This window comes from Eulemur rufifrons, chromosome 28, assembly GCF_041146395.1.
Source record: "Eulemur rufifrons isolate Redbay chromosome 28, OSU_ERuf_1, whole genome shotgun sequence".
Lineage (NCBI taxonomy): Eukaryota > Metazoa > Chordata > Mammalia > Primates > Lemuridae > Eulemur > Eulemur rufifrons.
In genome coordinates this window covers 28,271,081-28,292,259 of record NC_091010.1, presented here as the reverse complement: position 1 = coordinate 28,292,259, position 21,179 = coordinate 28,271,081, and positions in this window count along the sequence as shown.

Below are 21,179 nucleotides of genomic sequence, written 5' to 3'. Positions count from 1 at the left end.
CAGAGACACCCCTCAGGTCCCCCCGCCACTGGGATCTGTGGATCACACTTTGATAACCACTGTTATTAATATTTACCAACCTGCTAAATAGACATCCACTGAAATCATTGAGCAATTTGGGAAAATTTAGTATTATGGTATATTATCTTCTTGACAAAAAGGAAAATATACAACCATATTAAATGGGAGAACAACACATTTAAAAATCATAAATAAATCATACCTTTTTAGTAATCAGTTCTGGGGAGAATTTAAGAACTCAGACTGATACAGTTGGTAAATAGCCTCAGAGCTATTTAGAACAATAAATGCTGTGGTTTCTGTTTGATGGATTACTTTGCAGGAACTGAGAGGGCCCTTCAATAAACCATGTGGGATGGCAATTTTCCAAATCACATAAAATTAAAAATGCAAGGAAATCCTTAATTCTTAAGTTACCACAAACAGGTTTGTGAATTAAAACAATAACAATAAAAACAGTAACACAAAACTAAATTTCAAAGGAGGCAGTTACCACATACATGTAGCAGCAGTCCCCAACCTTTTTGGCACCAGGGACTGGTTTCATGGCAGACAATTTTTCCACGGACGGGGGTCGGGGCATGGTTTCAGGATGACTCAAGCGCATTACATTTATTGTGCAGTCAGACCTCTCTGCTAGTGATAATCTGTATTTGCAGCCGATCCTCATTGTGAACATCACCGCCTCAGCTTCACCTCAGATCATGGGGCATTAGAGTCTCATAAGGAGTGTGCAAACTAGATCCCTCGCATGCGCAGTTTACAGTAGGGTTTACCTTCCTAGGAGAATCTAATGCTGCTGATCTGACAGGAGGCAGAGCTCAGGCAGTGATTGGAGGGGTGGGGAGCAGCTGTAAATACAGATGAAGCTTCACTGGCTTGGCTGCCACTCACCTCCTGCTGTGCAACCTGATTCCTAACAGGCCACGGACGGGTATCAGTCCACCGCAGACACACAGTATTGATTCAAAATCACCACTATAAATTTACTAAGGCTCAGAGAATGCAGGGTTACAGAAAGAGTGGCTTAATTCAAGCTCAAGCATTTACTAGCTGTGTAACCACGAGGAAGGCACCTCTTGAACCTCAGTTTTCACATGTGGAAAATGGGAGTAATATTCCATGCCTCATAGTATTGTTGTATTGCATGAGCTAATATTTTTAAACTGTTAAAAAGTACTGGGCATATAGTAGATATTCAAAATATGTTATTTCCATGAAAGTTTTAGAAGGTAGGCAGTGATATAGCAGAGAAATCCCATAGCTTATCTAAGAAGATGGCCTTTAATATACAACTCCTAAAACAACAAAGAGTTACAGCTTAAAAGCCAACAAAGGTGATAAATGAAATAATTTTAAAAACTTAGTTAATCCAAAAAAGACAGAAAAAGAGGAAAAGGGGAACAATAAACTGATAAGACAAATAGAAAACAAATAGCAAGATGATAGATTTAAACTGAATCATAGCAATAATCATAATAAACATAAATTATCTAAACAGCTTAATTAAGAAGCAAGACCTTAACTGTATGCCTACATGATTAGATTAAAAAACAAGACCTTAACTGCAGAATGCCTATAAGAAACTTGCTTTAAATATAAAGAACAAATAGGGTAAATGTAAAAGAAGGAAAAGATATATACCATGGTATCATTAATCAAAAGAAAGCTATAGAGGCCATATTAATATCAGAGGAAGTAGATTTCAGGGCAAAGAATGGTGCCAAGGAGAAAGAAAGTCATTTCACAATGATAAAGGGATCAGTTCATCAGGGGGACATAAAAATCCTAAACATTTATGAACCTAATAACAGATTGTCAAAATACATGAAGTAAAAACTGATAGAACTTCAAAGAGAAATAAACAAATCTCTAATTGTGGAATTAGAGTCAGGGATTTTAATACTTCTTTCAAAGGAGTAAACAGGTAGATAAAAAATCAATAGGTAGATAGAAGACTTGAAAAACACAATCTGCCAACTGGACTTAATTGACATGTATAGAACACTCCAGCTAGTAATAGCAGAACAGACATTCTTTTCAAAAATATTTACCAAGAGAGACCACATTCTGGGCCATAAAACAAATTGGAATACATTAAAAGAATTCAATCATACAAAGTATGTTCTTTGACACAATAATATTAAATTACAAATCAATACCAGAAAGATCTTTAGAAAATCTCCAAAGCTTGGGAATTAACCCTCTTCTGAATAACTCATGACAAAAGAAGGAATAAAAAGGAAAATTAAAAAATATTTTGAACTTAATGAAAATGAAAACACAGCATATTAAAATTTGTAGGATGCTGCTGAAGTTGTTCTTATAGGAGACTTCAAGTACTAAATGCCTATAGCTGATAGGATGAGTCACAAATCAGTGACTTCAGGTTCCATCTTAAGAAATTAGAAAATGAAGAACAAATGAAATCCAAAGTAAACAGAAGAAGGGAAATAATAGAGATCAAGTAGGAATCAGTGAATTTTGAAAACAAAGAAGCAATAAAAAAATCAATAAAATAAAATCTTATATTTTGAGAGTAACAAAATAAGTCTCTAGCCAGACTGATCAGGAAAATGTAAGACAAGAAACAAATGACCAATATCAGGAATGAGAGAGGTGACACTACTACATTATCTACAAATATTAAAAAGATAACAAAGAAATATCACAATGTTATACCAATAAATTTGAAAACTCAAATGAAATGCATAAATTCCTTGAAAGACACAAACTACTAAGGTTTTTCCAAGAAGAAATAAATAACTTAAGTAGGCCTATATCTATTAAAGAAATTAAATTTTTCATTTAAAATTTTCAAATAAAGAAAAATCCAGGCCCAGGTGGCTCTAGTGAACTCTATGAAACACTTAAGGAAGAAATAAAACTAATTTTATGCAAACTTTTCCAGGAAATTGAAGAAGATGAAGTACTTCCCAACTCAGTCTTTGAGACCAGCATTAACCTGATTCCAAAATATGACAAAGACATTGCAAGGAGAGAAACTACAGAAAAATATTCCTTGTGAATATATATGCAAAAATTCTGAAGAAATTTTTAGCAAATCAATCCTATCAACATATAGAAAGGATAATGACCAAGTGGTCATTCCAGGATTGTAAGTTTGTTTTAACATTTAAAAAGCACCATATGTAAATCACCAATATAATTCACAATATTAGCAAACTAAAAAAGAAAAACCATGATTATCTCAATAGATGCAGAAAAAGCCCTTGACAAAACCATTTCTGATAAAAACTCTCAACAAACTAGAAATGCAAGAGAATTCCTCAACCTCATAAACAGCATCTATGAAAGATCTACAGATGACATCTAAGTGATGTTTAGTGATGAAGAACTGGATGTTCCCTCTAGGATCAGAAATAATACAAGGATTTTTGCTCTCACCACTTCTATTCAACATTGTACTGGAGATTCTAGCCCATACAATAAGGCAAGGAAAACAAATTTTAAAAATCTATATTGTAAAGCAAAAAAGTAAGACTGTCTTTATTCAGAAATGACATGATCATCTATGTTAAAATCCAAGGGATTCTACAAAACAGCCACTGGAATTAATAAGTGATTTTTAGCAAGATTCTAAGGCCATTATACAAAGCTCAATTGCATTTCTATAAGCAATGAAAGAAAATATTGAAATAAAAATATAATTTATAACAGCATAACAAAAATGAACTAGTTAGGGTTGACAAATGATGTACAAAATCTTCACACTGAAAACTATAAAATATTTTCTAACAGAAATTAAAGAAGATATGAATAAATGGAAGATGATCATATGGCTTTTGTTTTTGCTTCTGTTTATGTGGTGAATCACATTTATTGATTTATGTATGTTGAGACATCGTTGCATCCCTGTTATAAAGCCCACTTGGTCATGGTGGATTATATTTTTGACATGCTGTTGAATTTGGTTTGCTAGTATTTTTATTGACGATTTTTGTGTCTATATTCATAAAGGATATTGGTCTGTAGTTTTGTTTGTTGTGTCCTTTTCTGGCTTTGGTATCAAGGTGAAACTGGCTTTATAGAATGAGTTAGAAAGAATTCCCTCATTTTCTATGTTATGGAATAATTTCTGTAGTGTGGGTACCAGCTCTTCTTTGTAGGTTGGTAAAGTTTAGCTGTGAATTCATCTGGTCTGGGGCTTTTTTTGTTGTTTTTGTTGGAAGATTTTTTACATTACTGCTTCAATTTTGTTGTTCATTAGTGGTCTGTTCTGGAGTTCTTTCTCTTCCCAATTGAGTCTTGGGATGTTATGTGTTTCTAGGAATTTGTCCATTTCCTCTATGTTTTCTAGTTTATATGCAAAACTGAAAACATTTCCCCTAAGAACTGGAAGAAGACAAGGGTGCCCACTATCACCACTTCTATTCAACGCAGTGTAATAAGTCCTAGCCAGAGTAATCAGGCAAGAAAAAGAAATAAAGGATATCTAAATTGGAAAAGAGGAGGTGAAACTGTCACTTTCCACTGACAACATGATCTTGTATCTGGAAAACCCCAAAGATTCTACCCAGAGACTCCTGAAATTGATAAATAAATTCAGCAAAGTCTCAGGTTACAAAATCAATGTAAATAAATCAGGAGCATTTCCATATACCAGTAACAGTCAAGCTGAGAATCAAATCAAAGACAACACTATTCACAATAGCTACAAGGAAAATAAAATACCTAGGAATATACTTAACCAAGGACATGAAAGATCTAACAGGAGAACTATGAAACACTGAGGAAAAAAATTGCAGAAGACACAAACAAATGGAAAAACATATCTTTCTCACAGATTGGTAGAATTAACATTGATAAAATGTCCATACTACCCAGTGATTTACAGATTCAATACAATCCCCATCAAAATACCAATGTCATATTTCACAGATCTAAAAATTTAATTATATACTTTGTTTGGAAAAGAGCTCTAGTAGCCAAAGCGATCCCAGGCAAAAAGAACAAATCTGGAGGCATCATATTACCAGACTTCAAACTATACTACAAGCCTCTAGTAACTAAAACAGCATGGTAATGGTACAAAAATAGAGACACAGAATAATGGAACAGAATAGAGAGCCCAGATATAAAACCATCCACCTACAGCCAACTGATATCCGACAAAGCAGACAACAATGCATGCTGGGGAAATGAAGCCCTATTCAGTAAATGGTGCTGGGAAAACTGGATAGCCACATGCACAAGAATGAAACAGGACCCCTATCTCTCACCACTCACAAAATTAATTCAAGATGGATAAGAGACTTAAATATAAGGCATGAAACCATAAAAATTCTAGAGGTAAATATAGGAAAAACTCTTCTAGATATCAGCCTAGGCAAAGAATTTATGACTACAATCATGGCAATCATAGCAACAACAAAAATAAATAAATGAGATTTGATTAAATTGAAAACTTATGCACAGCTAAGGAAATAATTAACAGAGCAAATAGACAATCTAAAAAATGAGAGAAAATATTCACAAGCTATACACCAGATAAATAAAGGGCTAATATCCAGAATCTATGAAGAATTGAAGAAAATCAACAGGAAAAAAACAACCCCATTAAAAAGTGGGCAAAAGACATGAACAGAAGCATTTCAAAAGAAGATAGACAAATGGCCAATAAACATATGAAAAAATGCTCAACATCACTAATCATCAAGGAAATACAAATTAAAACCACAATAAGATATCACCTTACCCCTGACAGAAATGGGGAACCTGCAGCCTTCTGATTTCGAGATTGTTCTTTTTTAAGCACCAAAGGAGGCAAGAAAAGCTTCATCTTTCTCTGCTGCACCTCTTTAAATAAAAAGATTTATTCTGTAAATTTGGATTCAGTCACAAGGCTGCACTTAAGGACCTACAAAGTCACATGGCCTTAAGGCTGCAGGTTCTCCGCTCGTGGACAGATGTTGGCATGGTTGCAGAGAAAAAGGATCCCTTATACACTGTTGGTGGGACTGCAAATTAGTACAACCTCTGTGGAAAACAATATGGAAGTTGCTCAAAGAACTCAAAGTAGACCCACCATTTGATCCAGCAATCACACTACTGGGTATCTACACAAAGCAAAAAAAGTCATTTTATCAGAAACACACCTGCACTTGAATGTTTATTGCAGCACAATTCACAATTGCAAAGATATGGGATCAACCCAAGTGCCCATCAATTCATGAGTGCATTGACAAAATGTGGTATATGTATACCATGGAGTACTACTCAGCCATAAAATGGATGAATTAATGCCTTTTGCAACAATTTGGATGGAACTAGAGACAATTATTCCAAGTGAAGTATCACAAGAATGGAAAAATAAACACCACATGTACTCGCTATTAAACTGTAACTAACTGATGAGCACACATGAGCACAGAGGAAAGTAAAACTTAGTGGAAATCAAGCAGGGCAGGAAGGAGGGAGGAAGAGGCAAAAACCTACCTAATGGGTACAATGAACACTATTTGGGTGATAAGTACACTTATAGCTGTGACTCAAGCATTACAAAAGCTATCCACCTAACCAAAATCATTTGCACCCCTTAGTACTTTGAAATTTAAAAAAAGATTAATGGAACAAATTAGAGAGTGTCTGAATCAAAATATTGCTCACATATACATTAACAACTGATTCTCTATAAAAGACATATATAAATATTTATAGATATGAATATATAAATGTAGTATATACCCATACATTTCACTGTTACCAAAGGAACGGTTAACAGTGGGGTAAAATTGAGATTCTTTTCATGGCAAAATTTTCTATGCTATTTAAAAATTTTGCCATGTGCCTATGGTACTTTTATATTTAAAAAGACAAATTTCATCTTAAAAAATTATTGAGCTTATTAAAAAGTTGATTTAATAGCTTTAAAAAGAAGTTTGAAGGCAATGTCTGTGAAACTGGATTTCATGAGATACATCACTAAGTGTCCTCTGTGTTCTGGCCAGCTGGGAAGCTGGCCATGCAGGCAGCTTGCCCACGGCCACTAATTTTTCTTCTCATTGCCATGGTTAGGTTCCATATCATATTTTTTTCATGGCATTGGAAAAAAACATGGATCCTCTAGTAATGTTCTCTATATTATGTTCTCTCTCTTTCATTCATATATTCATTCATTCAGCAGATGTTTAGTGAGCACCTACCTTGTTCCGAGCAGCATGGTAGGTACTGGAAATGCAGCAGGCAACAAAACAAGTACAAATGCTTGTCCTCATGGAGCTTACCTTCTATTATGGGAACGTTTCAAGATTCTGTTGCTCCTTTCATGAACTATCCCCAAACATACTGTCTTCACACAACAACCTTTTCTTTCCTTACAATTCTATCAGTCAGGAATTCAGCCCGGATCATTTACTCGACTCCATTCAGCTGATGGTAATGATAGGTTAGCGATTAAAGAAGGCTTTATTCACATGTTGGGAGCTTTGGGACTCCTCCCTGTGGCCTCTCTTCACCTGGTTAGTTTGGGCTTTCTTACAGCGTGGTCGTCTCAGGGTAGCAGTTCTTCTTCTTTCTTGTGGCAGTTGACCTCAAGAGGAAGCATTCCAAGCATGGAAGGCAGAGGCCCAGATTCAAGTGGGGGCAAAATAGAGACTCCATTTCTTGATGGGGCAGCATGTGAGATCACAGCTAATGTAGTCATCTTTAGAAACATAATACTTAAGGTAATTAAAAAGATAAATAAAAGTGAATTCTAAGGAGAAAACTAAAGCAGGGAAGGTCATAGAAAGTGTGAGTTTGGGGATGGAGTTGCAATTTTAAGAAGAGATGCTAGGGAAAGACTCATTGAGAAGGTTACATTGAAATCAAGACTTGAATGAAGTGAGAATAATTAGGGCAAGAGCATTCCAGGCAGCGGAAACAGCAAGTGCAAAGGCCCTGAGGCAGGAGCACAAAGTCCAATATATTTGGAGCAAGGAGAGTGAGGGGTCTCAGGAATAGCAGGAGATTAAGTTATAGAGGTAAGGGTAGAGTCTTATAGGTCATCAGGTAGAGTTTTTAGGTCACTGTAAGGACTGACTTTGGCTTTTACTCTGAATTAAATGGAGAGCCTTTGAATGGTTTTTGAGCATGGACAATACATAATCTGACTTGTGTTTTCACAGGATCCCTCTGTCTGCTGTCATGAGTATAGCAGAAGTAGGGAGACCAGTTAGAAGGCTACTGTAATAACCCAGCAAGAGATAATGGTGGCTTCAAATAGGGTGGAAGCAAGGGAGACGGTGATAAGTGGTTGGATTCTGGAGATATGTGAGCATATAATCAACAAGATTTGCTGATGAGTTGGACACATGGTGCTCAGGATACAGGAGAGCCAAAGGTGACTTCAAGGTTTTTGACCTGAGCAACTGGAAGGATGCAGTCAGTGCTTACTAGATTTAAAAAAACCGTGAGAAGATCCGAATAGGTAGAGAACAGTTGAAGATCATGTTAAGTTCGAAATGACTATAAAATTTCTAAGCATAGCTGTTTAATAGGAGCTGGAACATATACAGTAAGTCCTCACTTAATGCTGTCTATAGGTTCTTGGAAACTGCAGCTTTAAGCGAAACAACATAGAACAAACACAGTTTTATTACAGGCTAATTGATGTAAACAAGAGTTAAGTTCCTGTGGCATATTTCTGGTCACAACACATCACCAAACTTCTAAATAAGTACCAAAACACTTCTAATATTGAACATTGTAATAAATGTGAGCTGTACATGCATTTAGGAAAGATGAATAAGAACAAGTGAGATAATTACGTGCCTTCTTCTTCCAGTTCAGGGTCCCGGGTGCGCAGAGCCTCTCCCTGCCGCAGGGTGCGAGGCAGGAACCCCGCCTGGACGGGATGCCTTCCCACCGCAGGGTGCACGCATGCACACACCCCTGCTCATTCAGACAGGGACCATTTAGACACACCAGTGAGCCTGGCCTGCACATTGCTGGGATGTTGGGGGAAACCAGAGCGCCCAGAGAAAACCCACGCAGACATGGGAGAATGTGCAAACTCCACAAATACCATGGCCCCAGCAAGCGGTGTTTCTCATCAATGTTATAATTAAATGATATTGAATGAAATGAACAAAACTGAAGAAAATGACATTATTCAAGGACCTGGTGTAACTGTGTGTGTACGTGTGTGTATACACACACACGTACACACAAACACACTTTTAAATGCATAGAAAATCTTTGGAAATACTCATTAAAAACTGTTGACAATGATTACCTCTGGGTAATGGGAATCTTTGAAAAGTGACACTAGGATGTGAGGGGAGGGGGTAATACATATGTTTTTGTTCATTTTTACATTTAATGCCTTTCTGTAACATTAAATGTATTTATATATGTATATATGCATGTATGCATATATTACCAGGTCCTGTATTACTTTTATGATTAAAAATTACTTAAAATTCATGTGGCTCATGAAATAAATCAAGTTACCACAAATAAAAGTCTTATTAGGAAAGCCCGCATTGGACCAGGGGTTTACAACGTCCCTTTGAGCTCTGACGCTGATTTCTACACCTGGGGGTTAATGGCTAAGTCTTACTGTCACTTCCTGCACGGGCTTCCTGGGGGTTAATGGCTAAGTCTTACTGTCACTTCCTGCACGAACTTCCGTGAAATTTGGGGTGTGAACAGCCTGATGCATTTGCCTCATCTTGAAAACAGTACTGGGAGCTCTCAGCGCCTAACTACCTCACAGGAAATTTGAGGTTGGCTGAGATAAGGTGTTCAAAAACTTTGAGTTACCACAAAGACAGGTGCTCATGTAGGCAGAATATTATGAGTCCTGGAATATTAAAAGACGTGGTAAAAAGAAGCCGTTTCTGTCTTTTGATCACATAGGCATTTTGATACTCTTGAACTATTACTCTTCATTCAGTCGGCTGTGGAATGAGTGTTTCTCCCCAAACAGTATTAATTTAGCATTTTTGTTCATGCCTTCTGTCAAACAAGATTTCTTCAGCCTTTGATTTTTTTCAAGATTTACTTGACTTTAGTCTTCAAAGCATTTAATTCAAAGTTCACTCTATCAGTGGGTGGATTAGTTGAGTAACTGAAATACCAGTGTTGAATGCCATAATAGTTTGTTGTAATATTTCTCTTCACAGGAGATATACTTACCAAAGTCATGTACTAATGAACAATGGAGTGACTATCCAAACAGCAGACATCTTTAAAAGAAAGTTACCAGTAAATGCCGAATGGAAAATAAACAATGGCAGCTCTGCAAAATGCTCATTCAATGACTCTTAAATATTCTTCTAAGGCCATTATTACGTGTCAAGCACTGTACTGTGTGCTAGGAATATAACACTACACATGGCTTGTCCTTCATGAAACTTACATTCTGCCAGAGACATGTCACATTGTATTTTGAATTTTGCATAACTGTTCTAATGAAGTATTTGAGATGCTATGTGAAGAGGAATTTGGAGGTTGCTGGCAGTGTGAGTTTCTGGAGATTATGTATTTGATTACTATTATATTGAAAAAAATAATCACCTTTAGTTCCACAAATGTCAGAAGAAAACCAGAAAGTCACCACCAATTAGAATAACAAAGGGCAGTCAGTGGCAAAGGTTGCAAGTTTCGGGGAAAAATGAGTTGTCTCAATATGTAAGAAAACCTTTCTCAGAACTGGAATTACAAGAAATGGGCTGAACTTGCTAAAAACAACCTTTAAAACATCATGTGAAATAGAGGCTGGATATTCATGGATATTATGGGTTGAGGAGGGTGGTTTCTGCCTATGAAAAGAGGTTGAAGTAAATTAACTTTGAGGTTCTTTTTTTTGTGTAAGGATCTTATAATAAGTACTGCAATTAAGAAATTACATTTTCTCTAGAGAAAGATTTCTCAACAACCAAATACACCCTAGATGCTAATATTCTATTTATATTTTATAATTATTGAACAATGATCTCAAACAAGAGAAGAGTAAAGAAAACAAACAGGCCTTGTTAATTACTAAAGAGAAAAGTATAGCTTTTACCAGACATTCTTGTTGCCTGAAGCTCAATTAGAATTTTACCATTCACTGGCAAAACATCCGTCAGATTTAATAGGTACACAACTAATTGGGTCACTCCGGGGCCCCTGCCGCCATCCCCATCCCCAACTCTTTCCCACTGCTTCTGCCACCCTGTTCTAACTAATTTGCCACCCAAATTTCTGATTTCAGTACTAGCTTCAGATGACTCTCCTCTCATCTTATGGTGGCTTGACTTGCCACTTCTCGTTTCTATAATTTATCAAAAATAAGACCTCCACAGCAAAAAAGCCCCACAGAAACCAAAAACAAAACACCTCGTAGTTTTGATTGGAAGACCCTCCAGGTTGACTGGTACTTAGGCATTCAGTCAGTCCCAAGCTAATGAACATTTGGTTGCATCCAGCTGATTCAGAGTACCTCCAGCTGATTCAAAGGATGCTTTTGGCAAAGACATTGACTCACTTTCAAATTGTGGTGAGACATCAAAGGAGCAAGTTCTTGTTTGGGTTCCTTTAGGAAGAGGCCAGGTTAACCTAACATCTGAATTCATGGCAGAGCTACACAGGACCACTGACCCCTCACAGTGTCTGGGGTCGGGACAGTAATAGCTATGGTAGCTAACATTATTGAAAACTTACTGTTTACTTGGAATTTTGCAGATAGTTTCATGTACAGTCTTCCATTAAATCCTTGCCATGATGAGCTGATGAAAGTCCTATCAATACCTCACAGGGTCCGAGACTCAGCAGGGTTCAGTTCATGGGCTGAAGGCCGTTGAGTGAAGGTGGCAGAGCTGGGACTCAAACCCGGGACCGTGTGCTTTTAGCACCTCGATGGCTGCAGACTGGCGAATGTGACTAAGGGAGGGAGCTGGGCCCTCATACCTTCTCCTTTCTCCACTGCATACCTGACTCCCCTGCCCTGGGGCTCTCACTCCCACTTATTCTCAACCTATAGGCCTTTATTATCTTGTTTTGTTTTACATCATGGAAGTTTTCTGTAATTCAGCTGAAGCTTCTACTTAGTGCATTCAGGTAGCGTGAGAAGTTCCAAAAAAACTTCTTGTCTGTATATCTATGTGGTTAAATTTTGCTAGAGGACGAGTTAAGTGAGCAATTTACTAGAAATGGGATTGATGAAGAAACCTTATCTTGATTTGAAGGACGAAATAGGGAGACTTTGCAACCATGGAGGAAGACAGAACATGGTGAACATCTTTGCATTCTTCCAACTTTGAAACAGAGGTTGGAGCAATAGGGAAAGTAGCTGTCTGCCCCTTGAAAGATGTGTGGTTAAAGGAGACATGTTTTCTCTTTGACTTGTGGTCCCAGGAATGGGTTGAGGGCTAACTAGTGGGGAATTAAGCCTTTGGGAGACTCTAGGCACTGAGGATTTCGGTGCCCTCCTTCCTCCACCCCATATAATTAAAAAACAATATATTACCAACCCATGAAATATAAATCTTACACATGTGCTTACATTAGGATTGTTTCTTTTTTTCTTATTGATAAATCATTTTCTAGTGTGTGTTTGTTTTGTTGGATTGAGCATTGCTTGCTATGTAATCCAGTCAAATGTAAGGTTCTAGAAGGCCAATTAGCTGCAACAAGGAAAAAGTAGAGTTTGTTTATAGCTCAAAAGTTTCTAAATTGAATGGCTAACAGTACTTCATTAAGACTAATCAAGTGACACATTAGACCAGCGGTTTGCAAACTGTTCTGGGAAATGCTAAGGTCCTACAGACAAGCTCCGTGCAGAGTGCTGGGCAGGGGTGGGGGAGGAAGCCAGATGGGGGCCGAGTGGACCTGCCCCTTCCCCACTCTGGAGTATTTGCACTTGGATCTGTCTTATGTATTAAAGGCCTGCATAAGATTTTATTTGGAAATACGGTTCTGCTGCTAAAACAAAAGTACAGTATCGTACAAGGGATATTTTAGTGCTGGTTACCAGTCAGAAAAACATTTGTTTTTTTCTGACATGAACTAAACCCTGTCAATCAATTCGACTAATTCACGGTCTCTGTGAGGACAGGGAATAGCCTTCATCCTCCACCTTCAGATGCCCAGGCAGCTGGCAGAGTCCTGCACACAACAGGGACCAGCAAAGTGTTGGCTGAGTGCATTTTTCCCCCCAAATATTTTATTAATGGTACAAGTTACTGACTACTTCCCAGGAAGTTTGTGGCAGAAAAATCAAACAACAGACTATTTTCGCTTGTACTGATAAGACTTGCGGTACCTTTAGTCCCATAGTTTCTTGGTTCTCCACTCTAAGCATTTTATTTCAGTCATTGATTTGGGTTGTAATCAGTGTAAAGTGGAATCGTATCTCCAAAGTTTTATTGAACCTACTTTCTTGGACTGCTTGGCCACGTGGCACAGCAAAGGGGCTGGAGCATACCAGGCACACTACATATCCTAATTTCCTAATTGCCCAGAGAAACTCTGAGGGGCTGATTTGGAGACGATGGCAGCGTTGTTCTCATAAATTGACTTATTTAAGGAACAATTTTGGCATCACAAATTACAAAAAAAAAAAAAAAAAGCAGTTGAATTTCCATCCGAGGGAATGGACTCCATTCCAAGCCCTTGGATGCACATAAATGAGATTTGCCCCAGGCCCCCGAAGTTTCCTCCCTTCAATCTGTTCGCCCCTCTGTCACCCCTCGCAACCCTTCAGGCCTCTCCTTCCCTCTTGTGTACTAAAAAGAGAATTTGATAAACTCAGTCACGCTGTCTCAGGTGGATGCAATTGAATGTGTCACCCTCCCTTGCAAGAAGGCTGGCAGGTAAGAAAAATCGAGTCAGTAGTGTCACATTAGTGACCTGGATATATATATATATATATATATATATCCTGGAGAATTTGACTAAGGGAGGGAGCTGGGCCCTCATACCTTCTCCTTTCTCCACTGCATGCCTGACTCCCCTGCCCTGGGGCTCTCACTCCCATTTATTCTTAACCTATAGGCTTTTATTATCTTGTTTTGTTTTACATCAGGGAAGTTTTCTATAATTCAGCTGAAGTTTTTTAAGAGAGAATTTTTTAAGAAATTTAAAAATGAAGCCAGTGGAGGTTTGATCCTCTCAGCATCTTTATATTGACAAAGTATGTCTAAAAAAATGGCCCCTGTCCTTTGTGAACTTAATACATAGCGGTGGCATTTGCAGGCTGCTTTTTTTTCTTCTAGACAATTCAATAATGAGGATGCTCCCCAATACTATTTGTAGCGATCTCTGCCCTTACTACTCTCATAGAGAAGCAGTCAAAGATGTGATCTGGACGTACTAAAGCCTGTCTGGCAAATTTCTTCAGCCTACCAGGGAAAAGGCAAACTTTGGCCTGACATTCCAGGCCTTCCATGATAAGACCCCACCTGCCTCATTAACCATATTTCTCACTAATTCCTAACCATATGCAACTAAACCATTTCAAGTTCATGGGTATACACTCTATTTTCACACTTTTTGTTATCTACTGCTGTGGAACTAAATTGCCCCAAACTTAGTGGTTAAAACAATAAGCACTTATCATCCTATTTTCAGTTACTGTGGGTTAAGAATTTAGGAACAGCTTAGCCCAGTGGTTCTGGCGTGGAATTTTTCAGGAGGTTGCAGTCATGCCTAGACTTGAGGATCTGCCTCCCAAGTGTCTCACTAGCAAGCTGGGGCTGGTATTGGTGGGACTCAGTTTCTCTCCACATGGGTTTCTCCCAGGACTGTTTGAGTGTAACTGCTGGGTTCCCCAAAGTCAGTGATCCAAAAGAGACAGCTAGGTGTGCGCTATCTTTTTATGACCCAGCCTCATGTGTCACATGGTATCCCTTCCAGCATATTCTCTGTGTTAGAAGTGAATCACTAAATCTAGTGCACGTTTAAGGGGAGGAGGATTAGGCTCCATCTCTGAAGGGAAGAATGTCAAAGCATTTGTGAACACATTTCAACCCACCATAATGCTCCTGCCCCTTTGCTCATTCTGTTCCTTCTGCTGAAAATGCCCTCTTCGATCCTGTATGCCTTTCAAGACCTAGTTCAACTGTCATTTCCTCCAAAAAGCCTTCCCAAATGCCTCCTAAGAGTTTTCCTTTCTTTGTATTCCCATAATAGTTTCTATATTTTTTTATTGCATTTATTGCTTTTTATCTTAGGTGATACCTACACACGTATTCCAAGCCAGGGTTTACCAGCTTTGGAACTACTGATGTTTTGGGCTGGATTCTTTGGTGTGGGGAAGCTGTCCAGTGCATAAGATGTTCAGCAACATCCCTGGTCTCTTCCAGCTGGATGTGAGCAGCACCTTCCACCCCCAGTGTGATGATCGAAAATGTCTCCAGATGTTGTCAAATGTTCTGTGGCGGGCAAAGATGATCCCTGGTTGAGATCCATAGTTCTAAGCAATTAAGGTCTGTGATTCGTTTTGTATCCCCAAGTCACTACTCTAAAAGACTATTCTAACATGCTAGAAGAACACTTTCTTTCCATCTTCATGTTGCTGGGGACACTTGAGTTGTCCTGTCCAACCTTTCGTTCTTTTTTTCTTTTTGGCTTAAACTAGCTTCTGTTGCCTTCTACCTAAAGAAATGTAATTAACAAGGACAACTCATCCTTCAAGGCCTGGATCAAATACCACTTCTTCCAGTTCTCCCAGATGTCCTCAGGAAAAATTTATCTTTTCCTCCCCGTTGTTTTGATTAACGCTTTCCACAGCCTGGTAGTAGAGTCAGGTTTACATATACCCAAATGCTCCCTGAACCCAGGACCAGGTGTCATGCCCAGAATGGAATAGGCCAGATCTAATTGTGAATGAAATGGATTTTCATTTGGGGTTTCAATGCAAACATATATACAAAGTGACCACATTACCAGGGAAAAAGAGTTTGGAGGCCAGTATGGTAAAACTTGCTCTTGATGCTTTTTTGCTATTTCACATTTATTAGAAGATGTTGGGGTACACTGAGGAGGATGAGAGGGCTCAGTCTGGATGATGACTGATCAGGTTCAAATCCCATCTTTACCACTTACTGTGAGGCCTTAGGAAAGTTACTTAATTATTCTGTGCCTCCAACTCAATGGTTCCTTGCCCTATGAATATGATGGGATATCACATCCAGGATTATATTACGTGCAAAAGGATTTTCCAGATGTAACTAAGCTTATTAATCAGTTGACCTTGAATTAGTCAAAAGAAAGATTACCCTGGTGGATAACCTTCATCCAATCACTTTTAAAGCCCTTTTAAAAGCAAAGCATTTTCTCCAACTGGTAGCAGATGAAAAAGTCAGGAGATTTGAAGCACAAGGAGGATTTGATATACTGTTGCTCGCCTTGAAGATTGAAGGGGCCACATGCAAGGACTGGAGAGTGGTCTCTAGGAGCTCAGAGTGACCCCCTAGTCAACAGCTAGTCCTACAAGCATACGAACTGAGCACAAAGTCCCTAGTAGGTGTGACAGGTTGGAGCAGGGTTGTAACAGTTTCTGTAAACTGCGGAAAGTGGTTTGGACTTTTACTCTGCTACTATTGGCAGCACATTTAAAAAAAAAAAATCCTTTAAAACGAATTGAAAATACCTGGATTGAAAAATCTACTGTAGTATATGTATGAATATGTGTGTATGTATGTATGTAATATCTACAGTTTTACATTTTATATATATCAAATGTTTTAATATTTGAGGTAAGTGGATAATTCCTCTTAATACTTTTTCTCCCCTTAAATATAAAATTGTAAAATTGTTACAACTGATTAAGTTAAAATATGTTTATTAAGTTCAACAAAAAAGCATTTACTTACAAAACAATTTTTTTTCTTTTGAGTAGACAAAATATTTTGATACAAGACACAGAAAAGTATCCATCTTCAACAAAATTTATTTTGATATCTTGAAACATGCTTATGACATGGCATAATTACGTATACACAAGATCTTTTCAATTTACCTCTCCTTTAGTAGTTACATTAAGAGATTACTGTATCTCTCAAAAGCAAACTGCTGCAATTTAAAATACAATTTTCAGTAAGATCTGAAATAATTTTTCCTAATTACCAAACATGTCAGGATTGGTATTTTCTCCTATACTCAGATAAAGAAAAATGTTTGTTAATATTTCTGTAACAGTTTTTTTTTTTTTTTGGTTAATCTAACCTATAGGTACTTTGTTTATCTAAGTACATTGATTAGCAGGCCTTTCTCTTTAGAGAAAGGGAAGTTATTTTCAAAAAAAATTAAATATTTCTGATCACACTACAGATTTAGAAATAAAATGCTGAAATAATATAATTGAGCCAGGATTGCTCATTCCTCTCCCCCTTCCCTGAGGTGCTCCATGGGAATAAATTAAGTACTGAGGGAGGTGCATTAAAATCAGGGAGTCTCCCTGTGGCTAACAGCAACTGAATATCCTGGGAACTTAATTTATTATCAGAGTGACTTACGCTCTGGGGAAATTCTGGACCACTAAACTAAAAGTAAGATTACATCAATGGATTTTTAAAAGAGTATACTTTAAGAAAGATTATATGCAAACATTTTAATAAACGTTAATTATACCAAGGCTATCAGAATGTTAGTCTTATAATAATTAGCACCAGCTACTAGATACGTCTTTCTCTGATTAAACTGATTCTACCACACTGCCTACTTCTCTTGGTTTAGCCCAGACGGGGGACCTAAGGAAAAAAGTTTGAAAATGTCTTCATGAATTAGTTATTTTAATGTATAGAAGTTTTAATCACATGACTTAGGCTTCCTTACCAAATACATTTGTTCCTTAAAAAAATATATATGTCCCGTGATATAATACTTTATTTTAATCCAGAAGTTTGATATACATTTAAGTAAAAAATAAAAATTACAATATCAATTATACAAATATGTCAGAAAACAACACACCTTAATGTATTTTCAAATGAAATCTTGTCTTTTAAAAACTAAAAAGGTCACATCTTTCCCAGTGTTAATTAAGAACATGCATGATACAAAACAAACAGTTTTCACATGACTATTATTAGCAATGAAGCAGTTATACATAAACATGTAAAGATTTAAAGACAATAATGCCTTTGAAATGTAGGTGCAAAATGTCAACTCTATCTATTTCACAGTTTAAGACTAATAAAACAGTGAAGATAACTACTAGAATATAAATGGTTATCAGTTAAAGTCTAGTTACTGCTCAATAATTCACTCTAAAAAGACAACGAGTTTTGATAAATTTGGACCACAGGAACAGATATTTTTCCTGAAAAAGTATTTCTCTTCTTGGTCATGGTACAGCCCTCTATCTCTAGCTCGTATGGTTGTACCTCGTTCATTGTAACAGATGATTATATTCAAATGGCATTTAACATAAACTGCACCAAACTGCCCTATAATTTCATTTTGGACTGAATTAATTAACTTCTCAGTAGGCAGCTAAGGTGCTGAACATAAGCCTAAAGAAATATTTGACTGCTTAACCTACCTTACATGAGTTGTCTCTAACTCAAGACAGCTTCCATTTTTAATAAGTAGTGCCAGGTAAAATGCATTTAGTAGGATCCTAAAGGGTAAAGATAAGGCATTTATAATAAATGGATTTAGTTTTCCACATATATTCACATCCATTTAAAAGAAGTCAGGGGGCATTGCAGACAGTTAAGGAGGATTTAACAAAACTCAGCAAGAGTTGGCAGGCCCGATATTTTTGAAAGACTATTTACCTTAGGAGGTACGCATTTATAATAAAAATAAAATGCCTTCTTTGTCCTTGTAAGATATTAAAATAAAAAACATCACTTTGTAGCAATTAAAAGTAATACTATCTTAATGCTATTGCAAGTAATTTATATCCCAGAGCTTGAAATGTAAATTGTCTAAGTCTCTAAGACATTATTTCAGATCATCAAGATTATCATATCATAAAATATCTATTCCATTATGCTTCTCCAATTATAATATTATCAAGATCTGACAGCTCTTTGTTTCAAATTTATAGTCTTCCATATATCAAGAAACAAAAGGACAAACAAGGAATGTAAAAGCCAGCTCATAAAAAGTAGAAACATTTTTCATACTACATGGCATATCTGTCCTAAATTTCTGATTTAGGAAATGTGAAAACAAATACTTCCTTTGATGAACTCCTTGACATAGTGTTAAACTTAGTATTTTTAGATTTTTTTTTAATTGTGAAGGAAAGAAGGAGAAAGAGGGAGAGAGGCAAAGGAGGAAGGGAAAGAAAGGAAAGAAAGGAAGAAAAAACAAAGAAAGAAAGAAAAACCAATTTTATACTATAACTGTCATTTGGAGCAGGGGTGAATTAGCATTTCATGAGCACAACAGTCAAAAGAAGCACAGCTGAAGACTCTAGGCTGATTTCAAAGGCTTTGTAGCATACAGTAAGAGGGGCTTCCAGAAACAGACTAAATAATTTGGTGGAAAGGGTGGTCCTTGGTCAGTCTTCCTTCACCTAAATGGTTCTAGGAAGAAGGGCTTTACACCTCTGAGGGAACAACTGCTAGGTAATTTCTGTCTGAATAAATTCTTTTTCCTGTACAACTTAAATTCTTCCTGCTATAATTTGCATGAGGAGAAATGACAAGAATATATTAATAATTTGGAAGTTTTAGTACTGGTTTGTAATAAAGGAAGGCACCAACTAGGAAAAAAAAGAATGCTTAGATGCCAGTTTCAGAAACAATCTTGCCTGCAGCATCTTCTAGCTCAATAATTTAGTGGCAATGACAGTCACACACACTGTCAAAAACAGCAGTGAGATCTGAAAAAATAAACAAAAATTCAAGCAATAATATCCTTTAGATTTTTAATATGTACTGAAATAGCAATTACAACAGAAATTTATGAGAGTCTTCTAGTTAGAAAAAATAAATTAATCTACTTTTTTAGGCTTTCATACATGTGGTTATCTCTAAATTCCATCAGGCAAGCATATAGCGTTTTCTTTTCACCAAATACTATGTCTGTCCTGGTGTTGCCAGTCACAAGAGATCTTTTGTATCATTATACTCCCTCAAGTTCCCATTCTTACTAGGAGTCCTGGGCAAATACAAAAGTGACCTGGCAGTTACATCATTCTCTATAAATGAAAAAGACTCTGCTATCTAAAAATAATGAAAGACTCCATTTAAATTAATGGTTTTTTGGGTCAAGTGTTCATTTTATTTTGTAAAAATGCAGTTCTGATCCAAATAGAGTTCTTACTAGCTTTAAAAAGATCTCTAGAGATTATATACAGGGCAGTAATTTAATTCTTATATTTTTATTTCTTGCAATGACATTTAGGGTTCAGTATGATTTGAGATTTTTAGTGCTATTGCTGACACCTTATGGAAACTGTTTTATTTGGAAATACTGATCAGATTTTTAAAACCATTCAGCTCCTGTTTACAACAAGTATTATTGTAAAAAATGGATTTTTTGTTCCTTTAAGGTATTCTTCCCCTTGCTATTTATTCCTCACTTGATTTTATAATCCTGTTTGGGTCACTATGATTAGTTGCTATGGAAATTACCTCCTATGGAAATGATTCCAATGTCATTATTGTAAGAATGACTTTTAATGAATAATATCAATAGCAGACATCAATCCTTACTAGCAAAAGGAAATCTAATTAAAATTTTGAAGAAAGGATTAATTCTGAAAATTATTATCATGGCCAACTTTTCTGATATTTTTGAATCTCCCATCTGCTTTTTAAATAAGTATTAAATGAATTTTAAAGTGTTAATCAGCTACTCACTTCCTCAAATTCCAAAGTCACAATGGAAATTAGCACCACACACAGAAAATTGAATGTAAAGAACATTTCATCTACCATTTCTCTAATCTAATAAAAGCTATGCTTCATTTATGAGAGTTAATGTCAACAGGATTTCAGGGCTCATCAAGGAAACAACTTTGAATAGCACATTACAAATTACCTTTAAAGATGAAGAATTTAATATTCCAAAATTTATCCCAGGAATTTAAAAGGTCAGGCCTATAAACTAGTGAGTTAAACAATAGATGAGAGCCAGTGAACCATTAGATGAGAATTCCAGAATGTTAAGAAGAAAATTTTCTTGGGTGGATTCTATAATTTGTGGTTTGAATAAAACCTTTGAAACATTCCATTAGTATTAAAATTCTTACAATGAGAATATGG